Source organism: Anser brachyrhynchus (assembly GCF_964034855.1).
Source record: "Anser brachyrhynchus genome assembly, chromosome: Z".
NCBI classification, from domain to species: Eukaryota; Metazoa; Chordata; class Aves; order Anseriformes; family Anatidae; genus Anser; species Anser brachyrhynchus.
The window spans coordinates 45,966,640-45,984,667 of record NC_137697.1 but is presented as its reverse complement, the minus strand read 5'-3'; the positions used below and the strand labels follow the sequence as shown (position 1 = coordinate 45,984,667).

Here is an 18,028-nt window from a genome sequence, read left to right as displayed (position 1 = left end):
TCCTGGTACCTGGGGTGGTTCCTTGCCAGGTGCAAGACTTTGCACTTCCTCTTGTTGAACCACATTGAAGCAAAAGGCACTGCTGGGGCAATGGTACCACCTCATGACTCTGTTTTCTAAATCAGCCCTGAGGAGGACAGTCAGCCTCGAGGCTGTTGCAAGATGCTGTGGCTCTGTCCTGACCACAAGCTCTGCCTCCTGCCCCATACCACCAGCTTTCTGACATCTTCCTGGGGAGGAACTTAACTCACATCAGTGACCATACTAAGGAGCTCTGAGACAACATTGCCCGCTTTTTAGGCTTTTAATTTGCGAGGAATTAACTGAGGACTAAGAAAACCTTAAGGAGAGCCCCCCCACCCCAAGAAGCCACATGAGGATATTCACAAAGCAGTGGCACTCACTTTTGGTGAAACCTGATCCTGCCAAGGAGCCAAAAAGAATACATATCACTTCCCACTAGCTTTGGCAATGATAGCACAAGTGCAAGTGTTCAGACCTGTTCAGGACAGCAAGGAGAACCCATAAGTGCAGTGAGTCTCCCAGAGATGTCTCAGGCCCAGAAGGTATTTTCCAGGAACTGCTGTGTGAGCAGGGACAGCAGGATTTTGTGCAGCACGGAAGTGTGTCTCTGCTGTGACCATGAGATGTGTACTTAGACAACAGCATGTGCCTGGGGAATGAATGCCACAAAGCATGGACCTGGGAGGGGAAAGCCAGCAGAGGATTCAAGATAAAAAGATAGAAACTGACAGTGTGACAGGACTGCGGAAAATACGGGTGAGCAAGAAAAGATTAGGGCTAAGCAGAGACCTCGCTTGGGCAGATCAAGGCAGCAGACAGGGGAACAGAAGCACCATTGGTCCAGAGCAGTGTCCTCATGCTCCTTCAGCCAAGTCTGTGCACCTACAGATTGGGGAGGATTTCAGCAAGGATGTATTTCTCTGGAACTGGGAGAGGGGAACTCGGCTGAGGGCTCCTGCCTCGCAAGCAAGCTACCTCTGCCTGCTTGTCAGTAAAATGGGCTGCGTTATGCTGCCCAAATTCTGGTATCATTTTCAACATGGCAAAGCTTTGCAAATGCTGCTCAGCCACCATCCTGCCAGCACTTGGCTTTGCCCCATCCCTTGAGACATGAGTCCATGCTGAGGCCCTGCAGCATTTGCAAGCCTTTGTTTACATACTCCAGACTTTAAGCACTTGCAATTTTGTGGCCTGCCCCACACACCCTAAAAACTTGTCCTTAACAGTTATCTCTGGATTTGAAACTCCTGTGAAAACAAAAACAACTGGTTTTGGCTGCTCTGCCAAACAGTCTCTCTCCATAAAAAGAAGACTGATTTTTCTCTCTGGGTAAAGTAAAAGGTTACAACAATATTTAGTTTGAACTTTCTTGAGATCAGGCATTTATTTTCGTTCACTCTCTCAGCGTGTGTGTGTGTACATGGAAAGTACCTTGAAGTGAGTCAGCATTACTCAAAGTGAATCATTGGTCACTGCTTCTCTGGGACATTCATTCAGTGTTGCATGCAAGTTTTCTCTTCCTTGCAAGCCAGTATGGGATTATTTGTGTTTCTTCCAGACTGCCTTAGATATTAAGGCACTGGCTCAGAAACGTAGCAAGGGACTATCTTATACCCACTGGTATCTTGAGGGAAGGCTTGGTAATGGACCACTAGTGCAGCAGTAAAAAGAAATAGAAGCATTCTTTTAATCTCCTCTCCAAAATAAGAGACTTGCCTCCATCTGGTTTAGCCTGCATCACTATGGAAAACTTTGTTGCCTCACGAAGCAGTGGTATCTCTGAAAGGAAGCAGCAGAAGTGTAAGAGCTCTTAGCTCTCTTCTTGTCATGGAATCAGACACACTCGTAAATCCCAGGCCAATGTAGATTTTGAAATGACTTTGAAGGGCACCTAAAAATCACGGAAGAAAGAAAAAAGATCTGCACAGTAAGGGCTTTGGAGAAACAGGTTTAATTTCTTATCTGCTGTATACTTCAGATTCAATTCTCAGGGCACATCCTGGTTTGCAAGGATAATTGCTGATTCTCTAGATAAGTTGCCCTGTTGTGAATGATATCAAAGTGTGCATTTTTTCTGTGAACTACTTCACCTGATTCATTCCAGGGATTCAAGAGCTGTATTAGTCCTTCTTTTTAAAAATGGCCCATAACACTGTGAGGAGGCTTTTTCTTCCCACTTCAAGAAATGTCAAACTTTGCTCTGTCACACACTAACTCTACAGCACCCTCCTGATGAGGGGCTGCGTCTCCTTGTTAGCAGTCTCTTCACCCCTCAGCAGACAGTGGTGACATTGCCATGTCCCCAGCTCATCAGGAGCAGTGCAGTAGTGTGTCTCTATGAGCCAGGAGTGCAGGCACGTTGCTGCTTCCCAGGGGAGGCCCTTGGCAGGGCTTTGCAGGGGAGAATGGAGACCATCGGAGTAAAGGTGAAAAGTACAAGGCTTCGTGTGTTTACAGTTTCTTCAAGCAGTTCTGCATTTGATATGAATGCAAGGAAATACGATTATGTTCAATGAATGCAGAGGGGAAGGTATGTGTGGACTGCTGGTCCAGTGAGCTGAAGATGATGCTGGGACAGACACCATGGGCAGGGCTGGGATGTTTCTGCTGCTCAGGCCAGCCTCGGTGGCTCCATAACCCCAAGCTGCAGCAGTCCCAGGTTGTGCCTGTGCAGTGGGGTACATCGTTTTCCTGTAAGTCCTGAGCTGGTTGTCTAAGAGAAGTAGTGTAGAGACCCTCTGTCAGCTCTGGACCAGTCATGGGCAGTTAAGGAAATCTGTCTGCTCAGGGGCTGGGGAACAAGGCTGGTCTAAGAGTTTGGCAAGTTTGAATGGACAATACTGCACACACCACAGCTGGCAGCAGGTTTTCCAGATCAGAAAAATGCAGCTGTTCTTGCCCCTTTTGAAATCCCAGCTGGAAAATATCTTAGGAATCCTCCCTCTGACTGCCTGCTTAATCTGTGTTCTGTCACCCCTGCAGTTTTGACTCCTTCAGAAGGCCGTTGCAGCTGAGGATGGAGCCAGGGGTGTGGGGGTTTCCCTCAGCAGCCAGGTTTTTTCTCTCCTCCCCTCTTTCCAGCCCTGTGGATTCTTGCTGGGGAGCTGGAGGGCTGGAGTGGCTCCCCATCCTGATACCAGCAGGAGTGGGAAAGGCAGCCAGGAATCTCTGGAGTTCACTACCATCGGCTGGAGGGAGGGCGAGGAAGAGCCCTGCTGGTGAGTGACTTGGAAAAAAAAATAGAGTAAAAAGAAAGTTGAAACAAGGAAGAGAACGCTGGCATTTATGAATGGCTTGGCACGACATCTGCTCTTGGACATGGTAACTGACACAGAGTTTCCAGCGGTCTCACGTGTCCAAAGAAGAGTGGCTAATAATGCCCAAGCTGCCTATTGCTTTAGTCACTTCAGTTCCGGAGGAAGGCAGGGGGGTGAGGGGAAACACCCTTTACAAAGACCTCTTTTTTTTTTTTAAATATACTGATTCCGTGCATGCTGTGGAGGGACTACACACAAGGAGGTGCTCTCAGGTCACCCCCTCTGTGCTGTATGGAGGTAGAATAGGGGTGGGTTGGAGCACACAGTCTAACTTTGGAATTTCACCATTTGGTTGAGATGCTGGAAAATTGGTATTCTTGATCTTGGATATGGGGTGCTATCAGGCACTTCTTACTCTCTGTTTTTTTTTTGTTTTGTTTTGTTTTGTTTTTGGAGTGGAGGAAAGTTGCTTTGTGCTTATAAAGCAGCTGGGAGCAACAGCAACCTGGCAGGTATCAGGCAGATAACAGGGTCATCTTGGGAATTGTGTTTTTGTGTAGTGTCTTTAACACACTGGTCACAAAATTCCTGGGATACAAAGGTAACCATAAACTTAAGACTCAAGACGATTTGTCAGCTGTTACTGTGAAAGCAGGAAAAGGGAAAAAGCTAGGTGATTCTTTAAAGATGGAGACAATGTGGGAAGAGGCACTGAGAAAGCCTGCGCACAGTCTAGCAGGGAATGGTTTTAAATTAAATTAGATCACAAACTTTAAGCAAACCTGAAAGCCAGATACCTAAAAAAGATTTTGAATTTGGTTTTGTTATGACTGAGGAGGAAAGAGAGAGTAAGTGAAACTAACCACTGAACCACAGTTTTTGATGATCTTGGCTGTAAAGAGGACAAGGACTTGGAGAGGTGGGTATTGTTCCTATTGCTTTTGAGTGTGTTGTGGCTAATTGGGATTTATGCAAACAAGACAGGTATTGCAGGATGAGATGGGCAGAGCAGGGGATGTAGAAGGACATCAGTAGAAGTAAGATTAAAGTCAAACACAGGATTCAAAAAGGCTGTGACTCTCTTAGAGTAAAAGGTAATGGAATATTAATAATCCCTCTGAGATATTCTGAATCAACAAGAAAAGAATGTCTGCCAAATCCAAAATGAAGTTGTTCTTCAGCGAGAATTTTACGGAGTTGAGATGTTACTGCCTCCTTCTCAGAGATAAAGATTTACAAATGGCTTGTAAAAGGAACTCCTAATGAGTTAGTATATTTGCTGTATGGCACCAGAAGAGGCATCTGTGCTGGTGACCCTGTACAGTTTTTCTAGCCACAGACCAAAGAATAATAATTACATATCTCAATGCCTGTTGAAATGGTCTTATTTTTCCACATCCAGAATTTTAATTTGTGGCAGTATGCATTCTCTATCTGAAGTGCATATCAATTAAATTAAATCAAACATCAATGAAAATACATGTCTGAAGTCTTCATGTCAAAAGATCCTGTGCGGTCTTTGTTTGTCCCAAATCTTTGTGGCACAAAATCCTTTGGTATCTTTACCAACCATGCAGATTTACACCTGCTGAGGAGATGAATCTGGAATTTAAAACAGATTTTACCCTTCCCTGAAGGATACAGCTTTTTGTGCATTTTCAGTCCTGTTAAAATGGTAACTTACTGCTTTCTTAGTATTGTTTTTGATGGCATGCCTTTAGATAAACTAAATAATTTCATGGTTTAGCTAGTCCTAGTGGCTAAGCTCTATTTTTAATACAATCTTGCAGGTTTCCTCCAGTAGCATAAATAAATAAATAAATAAAAATAATAGTTAAAACAACAAGAACAAAACACACACACACCAAACAAGACAGGACCTTTAACACTGACATGTTATCAAAAGGGGTTGCCAAGTCACAAGTCTTTAAGTTCCTGAGGTCATCTGCAGGAGGTGACACAACAATGGACCATGTTTTGTTCTCCAGTATTTCCACAATCCATTTTAATTGCAGAGAAAGCAATGAAATCCACACTGCCTCTTCCTAGGAGATATTCCTATTCATAGATTAATACAACATCTGAGTGCTTTTTTGATTGCTGTCAGGATTTATTGATTGCATTGCAGTTATATCTGAAGATTCTGGTTGAGAACATGTATCTGAAAGCTGAAGGCAAGTGTTGTTTGCATTGCTTGTTATTGAACTCTGTTTTCCCTACTTCTGCCCAAATCCTTAACTCTACAATATGTGTGTTTTGCAGTCATGTTGTGAATGCACAACACTGGTCATATCAAGAAAAGAATGTCTGCCAAAAGATTTATTCATTTGACAAAAATATTGAAAACATTTTATGGTTTATCAAAATCATTTTTATTTTCCTTGCTTCTCTCTCAATTTTCTATTTGAAAACAAAAATGAAAAAAAAAAAAGTTGAATTAGTTTTCCTCATGCTTTTCACAGCTTAAAGTCTTTGTGTGCTTAAATCAATAAATAAAATTAATTAACATTATTGAAATACTTCTGACTCTATATGTCCCGCATAGAGCACGAAGAAGGGATAATTTTTACTACGTGAACTTTTTGAAGGAAATTTTCATGTAGACTCACAGTTCCAGAGGCTGTAGGATAGTATCGCAGTTGCCCAACCAATAACGGTCAAACATAACTAGAAAAAAGGAATTTGGTATTAAAGCATGGACAAATCATAGATTTACACAGGAGTGTAGTAATGTTGTCTGTTTTGCTCCACATTTCTTTGCTGTCAGTTCTTAATATCTTTTTGGATGCTGTTGCCAAGCACTAAGCTGACTTTTTTGTTTTGTTTTGTTTTTGTGAAACAACCTATCAGCTCAGCCAGGTCTCACTGTAATTCTTCACGGTTTTTCTTACTACTTTGAGAAACTTTGTACCATCAAGAAACTTTACCTCCTTGCTCACAAAGCAGACCTGCCTATGGGTGATAGCCTCCTTTCCATGAACTAACATTTACACTAGGGCCTCCTTTTTATGAACTACTTACACCTGTCATGACTGTCCTTCCTGTACCAAGGTTGCTTAGTGTCCTTAGAGGCCTCAGGTGAAGGCTTGTGTCAAAAGCTGTAAGAAATCCAAGTAGACTGTATCATATAAATGTCCCGTATGTGAACAGTTTTTCGTCTCTTCAAAGACCTCTAAGAGGTTTGTAGGAAGGGTCTTCTCTTTACAGAAGCCATGTAAGTGCTTCTTAATTAGAGTATATTTATCCAAGTGCCCTCTGGCTCTGCACTTCATTTCAGATTTCTCTTTTTGGTAGTTAGCCTAACAGGTCTGTATTTTCCTGCAGTGTTTAAAATAAAAAATTGTTGGCCTCTAGTTTTCCGATGCCAAAGGTGTTTGAAGTGAGATGCTTCTTATTCTGTTAGTAATTCATTTCTTCCATACGTGAGTTCCGTTTGGGTTTCTTGGAGAATGCCTTACGGTTTTGGTGACTTGCTACTGTTCATTTTGCCCATCCGTACTGAAATTTCTTCCTCAGCAATTTCAGTCTTTGAGAGATGCTCTGGTGAATTGCCCCTTCTACTTTCTCCTTCTACCTAAACAAAGAGTTCCAGTCTGGGCATTACCCCAGTGTTTGAACTTCTTTTTGGTGCATGGCATTCATTTAACCTCCTTGCAACGCTCTTGTTCACTCTCAACCCTCCTCCCACAGCCTGGTTGTTAGCTGGACCTATTAATTCTGCTGAGCTTTTTTCTACTTGTGATGCAGAAAAAAAAATATAAAAAATTAATAAATAGCTTGAGTCTTTTTGCTAGTTTCTCCTATTTTTCACCTGTAATTTTGCATTTAGTGCCAGACTTAATTTTCCCTTTACACGCCTTGTCTGGAAACAGTTTCAGCTTTTTGAATTCTTAATTCTGTAATTGCCCTTATTTTTCTGCTTAACCACATTGGTTTCCTTACTATTCTTACTCTTTCAGAGGAATTTAAATAAAGCTGAATGAACTGGTAAAGGTGAGAGTTTTGCTGAAAGGGGACAGAACAAGCTTTGTCAAATAGAAGGCTTGAAGGCAAAACATAAATTTTTGCTTTGCCTTTGCTTTTTTTTTTTTTTTTAATCAAAAATAAACAAAGCATTTTTTTTATTTATATATATAAATAATTTTATTTTTTTTTCCAGAGAAGGATGTTTGCAAATATGGGGTCCTTATTTCAGCCAGATGCATTTCTGTACTTCAGCAAACTTGACTGATGAAATGACCAGTCACAGTAAAGTGATGCTGACATCACTTTATTGGAGAACTCACCTTGAGTTCTTCTCTGCATTAAGAATCTCACATGTCTAATGATTTTAATTCAATCTTCCCTTTTCTTCCCTTTCCCTACTCTTTCCCCACAGTTCAACACAACAGAGGTTGGGGGCTGGGTGGCCTGTCCAGCCATTGCTGCTGTGTGTCAGTGATGGTCCTTACGCAGGACTTCAGAACCATTATTATGGTTTCTAGTCAGACTGCCTGCATCCACTTAGGCTGTGGCTGCTACTGTAAGGGGTGGAGAGGCTTGTTTATTCCTCCCTCCTCCACCCCCTGGTCTGCATCATTTGCCAGAAGTCCTGTTCTCCATTAGACAAAAATCCTCTAAATCAAACAATGACTTGAATAACTCTCAAATCTTCATGGGCTTTTGAGATGAGGTTAGAATGAAAATGGGGAGAGGTAGATAAGCATTTCTGTTTAAACATTTCCAGTTGTCTAGTTCTAACAAAAGTTTTTTTTTGTGTGTTTTTTTTGTTTGTTTGTTTGTTTTTTTTGTGAGCTTACTACTAAAAGAAGCATGTCCCTGGCGGTGTGGTTCTAGTGCAGTTTAGTATGGCTCTAACCAGCTTTTTCTCATTCTTTAATCTTTTTAGCTCTGCTCCAAGTTCCTCTGGGATCCCAGGGCTGTTCCTCAGGCTGCTCCTCTTTTATACATGCTTTCCTCTTACATTATTTTTTTCTGAGTCCTAGATGAAACACATCCAAGCATTCTGGGCAAATAAGAAGTGATGGGATTTGTAAAACAATCCAGAAGAAAGAGAACAAGTCAGCAGATGCATCTCTGGATGGATGTGCAGGAGTGTTTCTGCTTGTCTGTTTTTCAGAAGAAACCTAGAGTTAAAATGTCAACAGTCAAAGAATATTCGGCACCTAATTTGTTCATATACTTCATCTGCCATAAATGCTGTCTAACTTCAGCTGTGTTGGTGTTATTTCTGCTCTTTGCTGGTAAGCTCCAAATTTTCTTCACTTGCACATTGTCACTGAAAGCACTGATTTATTTTTTTAGTAGATATGTAGGCATTGTCTAATTAAAAACTTGTTATCACAAAACACAGAAAAAGATACTCAGCATTTTTCCTTTCAATTTTATTCTTTCCTAATTTTATACCCTTTCCCTCCTCAAAATTTTTAAAACAAAAGCTTTGAGGTAAGCATGTTAATTTGGGGAAAGCCTTAAATAAATCATTATTTATTTCCTCTTGACCTTTAATTCCATTTTATTTTTATACATTTTTACACATTTTTCCTTCATTTTTTCTCCCAAAAGGAGAAAAGGAGAAAACAGAGAAAAAAACAATTATGTGTTCTCCCTTGGAATATGGACTAAATTCCTATGGTCCTCTTTTGGAGGACATTGTGGAACCTGGAGGGAAAATACGTATCAGTTCTTGATCTGTACTGTAAACAAATGTTTGTGGTGCCTCTTTGCTGCCTAGGAAGAATACACCTGAAAATGAACCTAGCTTCATATCAGGCAGGTCTTTTATAACCTTTCAGCTTGTATTTCTTTATTTAGAACTATCTGCCAGTTATTCTAGCAAGAGAGAACCTTCTGCATGAGCTGCTCTCACTGTTCCTCTTCCTATTGTTTCAGTGAGTCTCTCCTCAAGAATGGCTGGTCCAGTGAAACCTGTGCAGAAAGACTTGTTACTTGGTCATTCATGGCATCCTGTGCATTGAGCATGCTTATGGAAGAGACAATGAACGTGCAATGGCAATAAAGTTCTAAACAGTATTTAAGGCTGTGCCTAGTGATAAGCGACACATCCAGAGTGGTAACACTAATCCAACTTCATGCTAGCTGCAGCCATTCCCCCATAGTGTAGACAGTGGAGGTGCCCTGGGGGAGGCCAGCTGCCATCTGAAAGGCATCAGTGGGGCAAAGTGATTCGAAGTCCACCATGCAGCAGTGCAGGATGAGGCCTCTGTCACAGCCAGGTGAGGCTTGAGGTGCTGGGATCAGGCTGGTGGCAGGGCAGAGTACCTTTGTACCAGGTGACTGGCACACAAACAACAAGGGAAGATGCTTCTCACCCTGGAGAGATGATGACGTTTGGGTGATGGGAGGCCTAACCCACCATGTTGGAGGGCTATGAAAATGTGTGCAAGGTTATGTGGGGAGCAGTGGAGACGGTGTGCTCCAGAAGTCCTGAGCTGGCCAGGGTACTGACCCGAACTGTCCTACACTTGCTGAGATCAACACCTTTCCTGTGGATTTGCCGCAAGGGAAGAGCCACCTCACCCAAGGTACCCAAGTGTGACAGGCCCACCCATGCCATGTCAGAGGGGTCGCAGGTCTCATAAGGCTGGAACGTGGTCTGCTGCTCTCAGCTGGTTTGGGCTTCTGGCACGCAGAGCAGAGCTCGGCAGCACCAGGGACAAGTGCTGGCATGTGCTGTCAGCTTCACCCTGGCATTTTTGCTTAAACAGCATAGCAGGCTGGACCTGTCTTGATGAAGTGTAATACGGAGAGGGAAAAACTGGCCTCCTGCCCAGACCACGACAATGCAGATTGAATCACTCTCACATTCCTTCCTGGCTTGACTTTGCACATGCAAAACCACCCACAGCGGGGGCTTAGCTATGTGCTAATGCCAAAATAGAGACTCTGTGGATGAGCAGAGCCTTCTGACATCTCCTGTCATGTCTTGTGGTTGAATCAGGTGTGGAGCTCTTTGTTGGCTACCAAACACAATTCCAGGAATGAATTCTTGTCTCATTGTCTTTGACTGATGTGGGTGTGCTTGCTACAGCACTGTAAGAAAAGCCTCTCTTGGTTATATGATTGTGTGCCAGATCCATTGGCCTGCAATATTTTTTTTGTAAGACTTGCAGGAGCCTCTTTGTACCCATGGTTCTGCCTGTTGTTTCTTGATAAACAAGCTCTTTGGAAAGCAAGGATTCCTTTGCACCACTTTCACACAGTCTGCCTCAGGGCTCCAGTTATTATATTATGCTCTATATCATCATATATTAGGGCTGTCAGGTGCATCTCTGGTATCAGAGAGAATGGTATCTGTATTCTGTTATTTAACCATTTGTTAATGTCCAGAGAATTTGTTTATTACGTTCATGTTTTTGTGCTGCATATGGAAAAATAATTTTATTGTTGTTTAGAGAGTTTTTCTTATTTTGCAGGATAATTGCCCAACATTGTATGGGACGATCTCTTCATTGGACTTAGTTTCTGCATCAAAAGGTAAGAGGTTTCAGTAACCTCAAATGATATTTTCCTTTATAAAGTCCCCCTCTCCCCCTTTCTGTTTGTGGTTTTAAAAATAAATTCTACCTTTTTTATTTTCCCCCTTTCCTTATTGAAAAGTCAAAGTTCAAAACTGTAGGTGACTAGGCAGCTACACTGTTGTACAACATCAGCAAAAATAAATGTAACAAAGGATAAAATAAAAGGATATGTTGAAAGGTGATGGCAGGGGAAATCTGTATGCAAGAGCAGGAAGTAAGGACCTCTTGAATGAGGTTGTAAATCAACACTTAATTGCAGGTAGATGTTTCATAGGGATTGGAAGTGTCACTTTGCCCTCTGATAAACCTGAAACAACTTACCAAGTCTCAGAGCCCTGCTTTTGCAAGAAACATGCTGTGAAATTCATGCAGATTAGTACTTCCATTGTTTGTATCTGGCTCAGAGCAGAGGTCACGAGCAGAGCTGTGTAACTTTGCTCTAGCAGCAATGTGGGTGCACATCAGATCCTGCTGTTTTATTCTGCTGTGAATGTAGGTCTTGGTTTATTACATCTCCTGTACAGCTGTCCATATTTAATAGGTCTTGTGCCTTTGAAGCATAAAAAATAATAACTCACACCTTCAGGTTGTTATTTTGGAGTGCTAGTCATATTGCAGATCGAATATATTGTGTAGATTCTTTAAATGAAAAGGAGTACTTAAAGGGTGATGTGAGATGTCTGAGGCCCCTAGGACCTCCTTTGTTTAGACCAGTAATTTGACCTTTTCTTCCTTAAACTAAGGGAAAGGAAAAGCAGAGAGAGATCCAGCTATTTTGTGCTAAAATCGTAAATGTATAAGGCAATCCTTTATGTGTAAAGATTAATCTGAACAGATCAAATAAGAAGGACTAGAAAGAAAAGGGAGACATGAAGAAAGGGAGAAAATTAAGAAGGTAAGCAGCAATCCGGATCTTGATCTTATGTTTCTGGGTACAGTTTCCAATTATCCAGTCTGTACATAATAAGTTTCAAATGAAGACTTATTGCTTCTGTTCTGCTTCATGCTGATTATTCACTGCCAAGTGCCTGGTATTCATAGGCATCACAGGGAAACTGATGCTTCAGCTGCTTTTGTGTATCTGCCACTTAGGAGTTACCCTTGAGTCCCAGCAACTCCTGTGCTTTCATAAATAGAAAGCTGTCTTGATCTGATACTAGTCATTGGTGGTGGAAAGCTTATTTCAATGTATCGTCTGGATCTGAAAATGCTACATATGAGATTGGAGGTGTGGGGGAGTAGGAGTAATTCCTTAATTTCTACTCAGTAGTACCATGCAGGGCGTGGTCTTTAGGAGGTGAGTGCTGCTGCTGTTGTGCATAATATACATCTTGTTCATCTTCATCTTCTTCTTCTTCTTCTTCTTCTTCCTCTTCTTCTTCTTCTTCTTCTTCTTCTTCTTCTTCTTCTCCTTTTCTTTTTTCTTCTTATTTTTTCAAAATTTCCTGTAAACTCTTCAAAGTTTAAAACAGAGACCATATCTCTGTTTGACTTGGCTTAATCTGAAGGCCCTGTCATCTCTTAATTAAATTATTTTACTAAGTGCTTTGAGGGGAAGGGTTGCTGGTGGGAGAACACATGGCACCACAGAAAAAGAAAGTGTTTGGTGATTAACTGCTTCACTGATTCCAAGGGTTTTTTGTTTCTGATTTTTCTTTCTTTTGCCCTACTGCCTGCCAAGAGCTACGCAGGGCAGCAGGTGCTGAGATCGGAGCTGTGCTTGGAGAAATGGCTCCATGGTGTTTCTCCTCCTGGGAGAGGACTGAGTTTTCATTTCCAGCTTTTCCAGCTCAGGTTGTGGCAGTGTGCAACCCTGGAAGGAGCAGGGAGAGGGGGAGCCTGTTTGATTCATTGTGACAGCCCGCTCCTTCTCTGATTTCATGCATGATGTATAGCATACTGAGCACCCCTCTGTCTTTCTGACACATCTCCAAGGCCCACTTTATTGTGATATCTGAACACTGTGTGATCTTTAGTGCTGTTATCCTCCCAGCATTCCTGTAAAGCCAGTACAAGCACACTGTTCAGTTCTAAAAACAATGAATGCATTATGTTTGTGAACAATTATTTTTATCAGCACTCAATAGAAGTTGGGCACTTCTCACGATGGGAAGAAGACCATGTTTCAATACCTGCACCTTTTCAACATCCCTAACCTTTATCATTTTCTGCATGCTACCAGTTACATTTCAAGGAAGATGGCTCTTCTTTGTGATCAAAGTTGTGGACACTTTTATTACGCAATCACAAAGTTAGCTGACAACGAAAATCTGTATTGTATTAGGTCCTGTAGAAATGTATATGAAAAGATGGTCCCAGGACTCACTTGGAGGAAAAGAGAATTGCAGAGAAGTTAAAGTTAACTCCAGAGCAAATTAACTTTGTGTGAGTACATTTATGTGTAACTGCTTGGGTGTTGTGCTCTTCAGGAAGTGAGTACTGACCAAGCTGTACTAAATGGCACACTCATGAGAGTTCATTGTTACAGCATTGGAAGAGTAAATAACACTGCCAGACGTGAGTTTGTCCTAGTTTTTTTTGGTTGGTTGGTTGGTTGTTTTTGCTTTATTTATTTATTTATATATTTATTTATTTAAAGACAGAATACTTTCAAAGCAATGTAACACTTTCTCATAAATATGAGTCTGTAAATCTTTCCCTTAAAGGATTCCCATGCCCATATATCAACTCCAGGGATGATGTTTTCTATGATGTAAAACTTTTTCTCTTCTATTGAGGTTTCCCACATGTCTCATTTGTTGCAAGCGGGATCTGTGATCCCACTTGCTTACAGAGGATGCTTATGGCATTGTGGAAAGAAACTTTTCCCTGGGAATCATCCCTACTAACACTGATGGCTGTTCCATGTTTGAATCTGCCTATTCTTGTAAGATGTGATTGCCAAAGTGGAGATTTTATATGTGTAGAGGGAGCACTGGAGTTGTAACTTCCTGGCATGCTGCTTTGCAGGCAGTTCTAGGAAAGCACATCCCTGTGCTTTCACATCGTGAAAGTGATGTGGAAAAACTTTGCAACCAATTTGGGCGTAGAGAGAAAATGATTGTGATGGGAAAGTTTAAAAGTAGCAGCCCTGTATGATCAAAAATGCTCAGTGGATATAGATAGAGGAACTGTGGCCTGTTTCGTTTTAGGACTATTTTTCCTTTTCTTTCTGAAGGGGCGGGAGGGGCTTACACTTCTGACAAAGAGAAAAAAAGGAATCATGTGGTTTGAATTATCTTGCACACTCAGAAAAAAAGTTTATTCTTTTAGAGTAAAGAAAAGCTAAGAATGCAAGGAAATATCTGCCCCTATTTGCATATTTTGAAAAAAAAAGACAACTCTGAATCAGAAGGTGAATGAAACAGCATACTCCCTCTCCTCTCCTCTCCTCTCCTCTCCTCTCCTCTCCTCTCCTCTCCTCTCCTCTCCTCTCCTCTCCTCTCCTCTCCTCTCCTCTCCTCTCCTCTCCTCTCCTCTCCTCTCCTCTCCTCTCCTCTCCTCTCCTCTCCTCTCCTCTCCTCTCCTCTCCTCTCCTCTCCTCTCCTCTCCTCTCCTCTCCTCTCCTCTCCTCTCCTCTCCTCTCCTCTCCTCTCCTCTCCTCTCCTCTCCTCTCCTTGAGTCTCCTTGAGTCTCCTTGAGTCTCCTTGAGTCTCCTTGAGTCTCCTTGAGTCTCCTTGAGTCTCCTCTCCTTGAGTCTCCTCTCCTTGAGTCTCCTCTCCTTGAGTCTCCTCTCCTTGAGTCTCCTCTCCTTGAGTCTCCTCTCCTTGAGTCTCCTCTCCTCTCCTTGAGTCTCCTCTCCTCTCCTTGAGTCTCCTCTCCTCTCCTCTCCTCTCCTCTCCTCTCCTCTCCTCTCCTCTCCTCTCCTCTCCTCTCCTCTCCTCTCCTCTCCTCTCCTCTCCTCTCCTCTCCTCTCCTCTCCTCTCCTCTCCTCTCCTCTCCTCTCCTCTCCTCTCCTCTCCTCTCCTCTCCTCTCCTCTCCTCTCCTCTCCTCTCCTCTCCTCTCCTCTCCTCTCCTCTCCTCTCCTCTCCTCTCCTCTCCTCTCCTCTCCTCTCCTCTCCTCTCCTCTCCTCTCCTCTCCTCTCCTCTCCTCTCCTCTCCTCTCCTCTCCTCTCCTCTCCTCTCCTCTCCTCTCCTCTCCTCTCCTCTCCTCTCCTCTCCTCTCCTCTCCTCTCCTCTCCTCTCCTCTCCTCTCCTCTCCTCTCCTCTCCTCTCCTCTCCTCTCCTCTCCTCTCCTCTCCTCTCCTCTCCTCTCCTTGAGTCTCCTTGAGTCTCCTTGAGTCTCCTTGAGTCTCCTCTCCTTGAGTCTCCTTGAGTCTCCTTGAGTCTCCTCTCCTCTCCTTGAGTCTCCTCTCCTTGAGTCTCCTCTCCTTGAGTCTCCTCTCCTTGAGTCTCCTCTCCTTGAGTCTCCTCTCCTTGAGTCTCCTCGAGTCTCCTCTCCTTGAGTCTCCTCGAGTCTCCTCTCCTCGAGTCTCCTCTCCTCGAGTCTCCTCTCCTCGAGTCTCCTCTCCTTGAGTCTCCTCGAGTCTCCTCTCCTCGAGTCTCCTCTCCTCGAGTCTCCTCTCCTCGAGTCTCCTCTCCTCTCCTCGAGTCTCCTCTCCTCGAGTCTCCTCTCCTCGAGTCTCCTCTCCTCGAGTCTCATTTCCTGGAGTCTCCTCTCCTCTCCTGGAGTCTCCTGGAGTCTCCTCTCCTCTCTTCGAGTCTCCTGGAGTCTCATTTCCTAGAGTCTCCTCTCCTCGAGTCTCCTTTGAACACCATCAGGAATGTCTTTCTACCAGAGAACTTGCAACATATGCCTGAAAATTGGCATAGCACTTGTGGCTGAAAGATAAAATCTTTGCTTTCTAACTTATTATTTCTTTTTTCTGCAGGTGCAGAACAGAAGAAAAAGCTCTGGTTGATCATCAGTCTGAGGACTAGAGAAGGGTTGTTTGGAGAAAAAAGAGGAATTGGTTCTTTGAAGATTTGACTATCCTCAGAGCTGAGACTTGATCCATAACCAGGAAGGTTAGCACTTTCTGGGAATTGGTAAGGGGGCAGTGGAAACATGATTCTCTCAGAGCTGCTTGACTCTAGATTTGGAGACTTTGAAAGAGAGACTCATGGTGAGTTATTTATGACAAAACTGAAGAAGACAGCATTTTTAGACACTCCTACAAATGCTGAGAAATACATCAATGCAATGTAGTCCATACATCCTCAGTCACCATGAAGATCCAATCTACCAAATTTGTTTTGATCTAAAAGAAGTCAATGGAGAATATGATATTACCCACACACAGTTTGGCTTTGAGATTAATACCTCTAGCCTAGCAAGAGGAGTTTGCTCTTCCTTCACTTTACCTGAACAATGTTTTATGATCAGTCCTTAAAGCGAGATTCAAAGTGCAGTGCCATTCCCATGGACAGGACCTGCTCTTGCCTATTAGGCCCACATATACAGTCTGATCCTCTTTGCGTCTGAGGAAGCATTGTATCACCAGGAAGCTAACCTGTCTCTTCTCTGTGTAGGTTACCAGCCCCAATAGACATCCTCCTGTAATTCTTTCTCCAGTAAACTTAAGCAACTAGTTGTTTTTTTTTTTTTTTTTTTTTTTTTCTTTTTCAGACAACTCCCACTCCTATTCAGTTTCTAAACGATTGGACTGGGTGCTAATTTTCCAATTTTGTCTACTAATCTGGTGGTCACTGATTTTTAATGGGAGATGAACTTGTGCCAGAACCAGCTGTTGATATAGTATTACTTTTCCTTTTAAATATTTGCATTAATGGCAGATTTACAATGCAATTCTCTGAAATATTCTTCTCTCTGCATGTGTTAAACTTCTTTTTTTTTTTTTTTTTTTTTTTTTTGAAATGACCATACTGGAAATGTCTATATAATAAATGTTCATCATGCAGATGATTTTTAAAGGTCCCTTCCAACCCAAACCATTCTATTATTCCTTGATACAAACAACTGATCTGAAATCAGTTTAAAGGAATCTTTCAAACTTTGTGAAGGTAACACATATATTTTAAACTATAAGTATAATAAACATTAGTTTTATGTAACTAAAATTTTGCTATCTGCAAATGGTGTTTTCAGGACTGGGGTACATCCCTTTAACAGTATATTTGGGTTGGCTCTTTCAGAGGTGCAGTGTTTGCATCCAGAGGAAGAGGCTTCAGTTATCTTTACTTTGGGGGAAAAACACTGTTGAGGGCCACCTGCTAACATCTTGTAAAATGATCTGCCTCCATTTGTTTTGAGCTTGTGGCAATGTTAAAAATTTTGATTGGATTGATTTCAACCCGGTGATGTTCTTCCGTTATCTTGATGATGACAACCATCTCAATGTTAATAAGTCTATCAGTTAGGGTTGTATCTTCCAAATGAATTGACCAGAGGAAACTCTGTGGGATTTTAATAGCAAATATGATTTACATGGTATGTGTATGTCTGCATAGGTATGTTCAGAAGGGGGGAAGTAAGGGGAAAGTTATTTCACTAGCTGGTGTAATGTGTGATTTATTTTTACCCCTTTCCCTCGCTGCCTTACCCCTGTTGGTTTCCACTTAGACAAAGGCTGTGATGTCACCTTTCAGTATGACAAATCTTTTTTCTTCACTTCTGACATTTACGCTTAACATCGGACAGGAAATCTCTCATATACCCTTTCTTTTTGAGGCTGGGAGTGAAAGGAGGACAGAAAACGATAGTTTTTCATGAGAAAGATAGTTTAAAGCAATTTATTCCATGCATTCTCTAGGGTTGAGCAGTCCAATGGCATCAGGGAAGCATCAGTTGGAAACAAACTTCGATGGAAATGGAAACATACAACGTAAAATGGGATTTTTGTGTTATATAGCCACCCAATATGCATCAGAAGAATTACAGAAGGAGTGATTTATTTCTCCCACTGCCTTTGCAAGGGACAGGTGTGAGCTCTCTTGCTGTGTTTGTAGGCCTTCTCTGGGAACTCAAAGCTTCCTGTTTTGCAGACTTTACTGTTGATGATACCACAACCCATTGTTGTGGAAATGATGATGGCGCCCTGGCGATTCCTTACTCCATCCACATCACCAGGCTGCATCAAGGGTCTGATTGCATTGCAGAATGTGTGGGTAATGTGTTAAAGTGACTAATGGAGAACACCCACAGGAATGCCACCCTTTATATTTAAAAAGCCAGATCAAAATTTCAGCTTCTAAAGAACCTACAA

At 42.4% G+C, this 18,028-nt stretch overlaps 1 long non-coding RNA gene across 1 annotated transcript; it reads left to right on the top strand.

Annotated features, from left to right (window-relative positions):
- Positions 1-2,548: 2,548 nt before the first annotated feature.
- LOC308185450 lies at positions 2,549-17,870 on the top strand. The gene is made up of 3 exons (XR_013943391.1): positions 2,549-3,242; positions 10,718-10,778; positions 15,695-17,870. It is a non-coding gene; the product is annotated as an uncharacterized lncRNA (long non-coding RNA).
- The last annotated feature ends 158 nt before the right edge of the window (positions 17,871-18,028 follow it).